The sequence below is a fragment of the Vanessa cardui genome, chromosome 19 (genome assembly GCF_905220365.1).
Source record: "Vanessa cardui chromosome 19, ilVanCard2.1, whole genome shotgun sequence".
In the NCBI taxonomy this organism is placed as follows: domain Eukaryota; kingdom Metazoa; phylum Arthropoda; class Insecta; order Lepidoptera; family Nymphalidae; genus Vanessa; species Vanessa cardui.
In genome coordinates this window covers 597,617-604,821 of record NC_061141.1, presented here as the reverse complement: position 1 = coordinate 604,821, position 7,205 = coordinate 597,617, and the positions used below count along the sequence as shown (strand labels likewise).

General features: G+C 30.2%; 1 protein-coding gene across 1 annotated transcript in view; it reads left to right on the top strand.

The window, feature by feature from the left end:
* Positions 1-7,205, top strand: part of LOC124538012 — a 101,479-nt gene that overhangs the window by 77,571 nt on the left and 16,703 nt on the right. The window lies entirely within an intron of this gene.

Here is a 7,205-nt window from a genome sequence, read left to right as displayed (position 1 = left end):
TTATTCTGAATTTTGTTGGGAACAAAAATAACATTGATCAACTTACATGCATCAATAAATCAATCTAATATAAAATGATAATAAGTAAAACTTACTTTAATAAGAAATTTTTTTTTACTCATTCTATGAATCAAATCATGACCTTCTTTCCGGTTCTTCTCGATACAACCTACAGCCTAAACTGGTGAGAACTTTCTATTAAATATACCCATTTTATAGGAATTCGCAAAAAATCCTTCTTAGAACTCAATTAAATAAAGTATATAATGACTAAATTTCATTTACAAAATAATCAAAATCGAATTAATTAAAACATTAGTAGTACTCAGTCTTTCTTTAAAATTTGCTTGAATGGCTGTAAGGATTATATTTACAATCACAAATTTAAGCAATCAATCACAGAATATTTAATGGACAAAGTTTACAAAACTGTTTCCGAAGCCGCTAATTATAGGTGTGACAACAACAGCCTGTAAATTTCCCACTGCTGGGCTAAAGGAAAGCTAAAGGAAGGAAGTTCATATAAATTAAAAATCCGAACATATGAAAGATAATATGAAAAGGTAAGAGTATTTAATTAGTAAACATATATATATGTTTACTAATTAAATATACTACTAGTTTACTAACTAGTTTACTAATTATATATATATATATATATATATATATATATATATATATATATATATATATATATATATATATATATATATATATATATATATATATATATATATATATATGTTTACTAATTAAATACTCTTACCTTTTCATATTATCTTTCATATGTTCGGCTTTTTAATTTATATGAACGTTTTTTAGTTTTCTTCACACATTGTACTTTATTTCCCATGTTTACAAAATTAAACTTTATAAACTACAACTAGACTATTTTAACTTAATATATTTATTTACATAAAAGAATAATATTCGACAATTAATTTACAATTAAAATTAAAATCTACGAGATTTTAATCGCAACGATGCGGTGAAAAGAGCGACACGTCTGTATAGCAACAGGCCTCGGCCGGCAGTGTCTGTACGAGGCGCTCACGCACACATGCTTACGCATTTTGGTCGAAAATAAGCAAATCTGTTTTAAAAAAAATCTATTGATTTTACTAAATAATTAAGATAATAAATTTTTAGTATATTGTTTGTAGAATAATCTGACAAAAGACCAAAATTATTGAAGGTATATAAGTGTAGTTAAAAAACAAAAAAAGACTTTTTTAGAGGTAACTTTGCGATTTTTTTCTATCGTACCAAATTAATTACATTATGTTTTCAACACAATTAATAACTAGCATCTATCCTGAAGATTAACATATATTTTTTTCATTTGGTTTATTGCATTGGATTATATATTTTTTGGCATTTTAAAACTTGCATTTAGCTCATGTAGTCCCCTTAATTCAGTAAAAACTGTTAAACAAGTCTAAACTTAAACCAAGCGTATTATTTCATCGAGAAGAATTCGCGTCGAGAGCATATTATTTGAGTTCTTATACATCAATAGTAACATGAAGACACGCATTGTTATTGAATTTTCCATGCGAACTGCAGTTAATTGACATGAGCATACGTTGTCGATGGAAAATATTTATGAATCAATATCAGCCCGATCGGAAACGAAATGCGTTGCAGATTGACGTATAGGTAAGGCTACACATATACTTTTTTATCAGGCTTTATTGAAGTCAAAATTTATTATACAAAAGAGCTTAACTATAACGAATTCTTTGCTCAATCTCAAAATATACACGGAATAATGAAATGGCAAACCCATTGAAGTAAAAAAATAAAAACAATGTTACCAATTAAAAAAGTAATAAGACATAAGTTATCTATTTAAAGTTCAGTCGTTCCAAATAGCTGTTTTTGCGTTCCAAATAGCATCGGGCAAATCGTTCCACCATCGAAGTTATGCACTTGTTGAATCTCGTTCTTGGCACTAGCCCCTCCCAACTCACAATTCTAGATCAGTCAGTACTCTCAAAGTATTTCCTTTAGCGTTAAGTACATGGCTGTAAGCAAACATAAATAATGGTTGTTTGGTGCTGGGATAGAGGAACTATTGAGTATCTTGGCGGTTATGTATAGTTCTATAAAATGTCAATTCAAAAGTGCTTGTAAATCGTCTTGAATAAAGTAAATTTTTATATTTGATCTTTAAAACACAATGATGCTTATCTGGGTTTAAACGTGCAATCTTTGATTACGACTCATGTCTTCCAATCCCAATGGTTTACTTCTCACTTAGTAAATAATTTTATAAACCATCTCACCAAGAAGCGAGATGGCCCAGTTGTTAGAACGCGTGCATCTTAACCGATGATTGTGGGTTCAAACCCAGGCAAGCACTACTGTATAAAGAATATTCATGTGCTTAATTTGTGTTTATAATTCATCTCGTTTTCGACAGCGGACGAATCCTACAAATTCTGTCCAATTTCAGAGAAATTCTGCTACTTGTCACCAACCTGCATTGGAACAGCGTGATGGAATTTGTTTCGAACCTTCTCCTCAAAAAGAGAGGAGTCCTTTAGCCCAGCAGTGGGAAATTTACTTTTATGTAAATAAATATATTAAGTTAAAATAGTCTAGTTGTAGTTTATAAAGTTTAATTTTGTAAACATGGGAAATAAAGTACAATCTGTGAAGAAAACTAAAAAACGTTCATATAAATTAAAAAGCCGAACATATGAAAGATAATATGAAAAGGTAAGAGTATTTAATTAGTAAACATATATATATATATATATATATATATATATATATATATATATTTAAAATAATTATTATTGGAAACATTTATTAAAAACAATGCAATTAGTTCGCATAGAATCAGATTTTTCGACAGATTTCTTACAGTCACCATGGAGTATTTGGTCAATGCAAGCAAGTCCAAGAAGAATGTGCGGGTTGATCCCCGCACTCTGAACTAAAACTTTATTATTTTTAAAGAACTATATTTAAAAATATATATATATTTTATAATTATTAAAATTTAATTCCTAACAACTATGCATTTATTTTTTCAGAATTAAGAAAATCGAAAAAAAAATAACACGGAAGCTATTTCTATTACGTTAGAGTTTAATTTTATCAATTTTGTTTATAATAGGAAATATAGTTATATATGGATGAAATTTAATAATAAAAAAAAAAAAATACAAATTAGCACATCACATGAATATTTAGTGGTGCTTGCCTGGGTTTGAACCCGCAATAAAGATGCGCGCGTTCTACCCACTGGGCCATCTTGCAATATGTAATTGTTGTGAACCAAAGAACTAAAATATTTAGAAGTGTCATATACGTAATTCAATATTTTTTAAAGATTGGAAATAATATCAATTGAAAAATTTTAGCTCGTAGCTTCAGTGAAAGTGGGTGAAATATTGATTGCAAGTATCCAAGATATTTTAATAACGAACGACGACGAACGAATAATTAAAAAAAATATTTTAATAAAAAAATTGAAACGAAATTTATTTGTTCTTTTGTTAAACCAAAAATAAATAAAAATATTTGAATTTAATTGAATCAGTTTTATTTCAAATATCAGTCAAAAACAATACAAATAATTCTAATATCCAAACTATTTTTATGAGATTTATGACTAAACCCATTGTGATTGACTGAGTTAACCAATAATTCTACTAAACCGACTTGACGATATTATTTTTATAGTAACTTTTTGATGCTGACTTTTTTAACTTAATTTTTGTTATTTGTGTACCGATATTAGTAAAACGAACAAACTCTACGCTTTTTGTCAGTGTACAAATTACGAACAGTTCCAATTTTATTTAATAAATCGCTTAACAAACTTACAAAATTTAAAAATAGGTACGATTTAATATTTAGTATTACAACTAATCGAATTGATACAGTAAAAATTAAAGAAAAAAATGTTTAAATTAACTATTTTTTGTACATAAAATAATAATAATTTAAGTTTAATTAATTCAGTTTAATTTTATCATAATTTTTTAAATGACACAAAGAAATTAAAATAATTCTGTTGTCCTGTCTATTTTTATGAAATCTATGATTGATAGAATTGATAGAAATGACTTCGCTTCGCTTTCGCTCGGCGCGGCGCGCGGCGGTTCGGTATTGGAATATTCAGGCGTAACCTCGCCGCCTCGCTAAGCGTAGTGCACGGGGGGACATGCCGTTTTTGTCGTTAGTGTAAGTGTGTGCGCGTGATTCTCAAGGGCAATTAGCTCCTGTAGTCCCCTTAAGTGTAATCTACAACACGAAACCAACAACAGCCTGTAATGATGTTTTCCTTCACCGCCGAACATGAGATGTGAAATGTGTTTATCAATTAACACGAATTGAGCACATGAATATACAGTGGTGCTTGCCTGGGTTTGAACTCACAATCATTGGTTATGTACGCGTTCTAACCACCGGGCCATCGCGGTTCTCAATTGCAAACGACATAACGTATATGACACTCTGAAGGAATGGAAGGGGCATCTATTTCTTCGCTATAATGCACTAGAATTCGTGTGACTTAGCTATTATAAACTTGTAGGCATCATGTCACTGGCAGACATGGTTCACTTTGCATTCTCATTTCCAACACTTCATCATCTTTATTTATACTTATTGCAAAGTATTAAATACATTAATTATATACTAGCCATAATTGCAGAAAAAATCTTTTTAGGTGAATTTGAGAATATACTTGGTAGTAAGGTTTGTGCAAGGACTGTGTGCGATCCACTCATGTAATAATATTGTTCTGTTCCGATTCCGATGAGTGGGCCGGTGTAACTACAAGCACAGAAAACTCCCAAGTGTATTGACGCATTGCCGATGTAAAGGATATTTCTTATAGCGTCAATGACTTACAAGTCCGCCTGCGTAATAGCAACCAGTTCTGTTACCTTAACTTGGCTGACACGCTACCGCGTGTCTAGATAAAGAATTAAAAAATAGAATAACGCGTTACTTTACACTTTAAGTGTAGGGACACTTAAATCCTTTGGATATTAGCATATTTTGTGCGTCTGTTAATTGATGTTCATCGTTGATTTTCATCATGCATATCAGCGTACAAATGATGACGTCGATATTGAACATGATTTATGCAATTTGATGTATAATTATGCAATTAGGCCCGATTTGGTTTGTATGAAAATGGATCCAGCGGGTATTGTTCATGTTCAGATCATTATAGGAAGTTCCGTTGAAGTGAAAGATCGAAATTATTTTTTATGGAAATAGTGATTACCAATGATATTCTAATAAACAGATATGTTATATCCATACTAAACAATAGAAAAAAGTGTGCCGCGCCGGGACCGTTTATTTTACATTTACGTTACAAGTAAAAAGGATAGCTTGATAAAAACAATAAGTAAAAGAGATAACTAGATGTTTTAATTACGCAATATGTATTACTACGTAATTATGATGTATTATAACGTATTACTACGTAAAACGACTAAAGACAAACGTCCCAATTGAGACGTTTTCTAGTCTTCGCTTTTTGCGCGTTAATAACATATCTGTTTACTAGAACATCATTGGTGATTACAGTATTATAGATAAAAAATATGAACACAGAGTTTTGTCGAATCATACAAGGAAGGAGAATTGGTAGAAGCGAGGCATCACGGCATGTGATGTCGTGCCGTGTGACGTCACGGAAAACTAGTGGTACCAACTTCAATACATTTTACAGATTATTTATATTTTTAGTTCTGGACGCATTTGACTTTTGAACATAAAAAACTATAAAATAAGCTTACAAAATAACCTCTTTAAGATGATTACAAAGGTAAATGTGTTTCCCAGCTCAAAAAGTTATTTCAGCTTAGCAAGATTAAACGAAGCCGAGAACTTTTATTTATCAAATCTCTTTGTTCCAGAGGTAACCTGAGTCGTGGCATTGCATTAAGTTTCCCTCGTACAGTTCTCAAACAATTACGAGGGAAATTAAAACATAACTATTAAGTATTAATTAGTCTGGCGAGTATTCATTCGTTGCGAAGTCGGAAATTAACTTTTTATAGCGAGACCGTGTCTTCCCGGTCGATCGCATTAACAGCGATAATAATCCTTTAGAGTATTGTAGTAACTTATAACTCCTTGGTATCTTTTGAATTAGGGATTAAATCTTAAATATTTTTGATTTATTGCAGAGCTTTTAGTTGGCATACAATGTTGACTAAAAACTCTGCAACTCTGAAACTTCGCTTGAAGATAAAAACAACTGAAAATTTTTGTATGTTTTTTTTTTTTTTTTATTACATTATATAGATAATTGAATATGACATAAAATGTTTCGTACCTTTTTCAGGGAACATTGACTTTACGGAGTTGGAAGATCGGTGTTATAAGTTGACTAGCTAAAATACTTTACATTTACCGACTTTATCCTTAATAATTTATAAAACTTTATCTAAAACACACGAATCGAAAGCAACATTTTTGGTGAGTTTTTAAAAGTAGCATGTATCCTTCCTCTAAATTATTTCTCTTAATTGTTGGGAAATTTACTGGCTATTGTTGTTGTTGTAATCATAATCCACTTCCCCGTTCGGATACACCACCGTTATCAAAATCAGCCTTTCTTTTATGGCCATTTTCTACCTTAGATAAAGTCAAAGTCAAAATCTTTGGACTAAAATATTTATAAATTAAAAGTTAAATTTGCTTTACCTACTTGTAGGTACATGAGTAGAACTGGCGAAGTATACACTACAATAGACAAATATATAATATATACTATAGATATATTCTATTTACATATCATTTATGCGGATCACGGATGTACCGTGTCGAATTTATTAAATTTCTATGTAATTACCGTTTTGCTCGAAATATTAAGATAAAATTTATTTCTTCAAAGACGTCTGATTTGAAGCCGAAACCCAAATCTGAAAATGTATATTAAAGTCTTATCGCGATCTCTTTTAGATAAGCTTGTGTAATTAAATTTATAAAATAATTTATAGTTTTCATTAATTTCAGCAATTCTTAGTTTTAATCTTAAATTTTAGATATTGATCATAAGTCGAAATTTGACGTAGAACACAAAAAATGTATACGATACATATAACAAGATGGCGTTGTCAATGTTTTGCAAGTGAGATTTGAAGCGAAAGGAAGGAAAGTCAACATAAACAATCTTCAAACAATATAGTATATATCTTGTTTGATGTGTATATCTTACTATC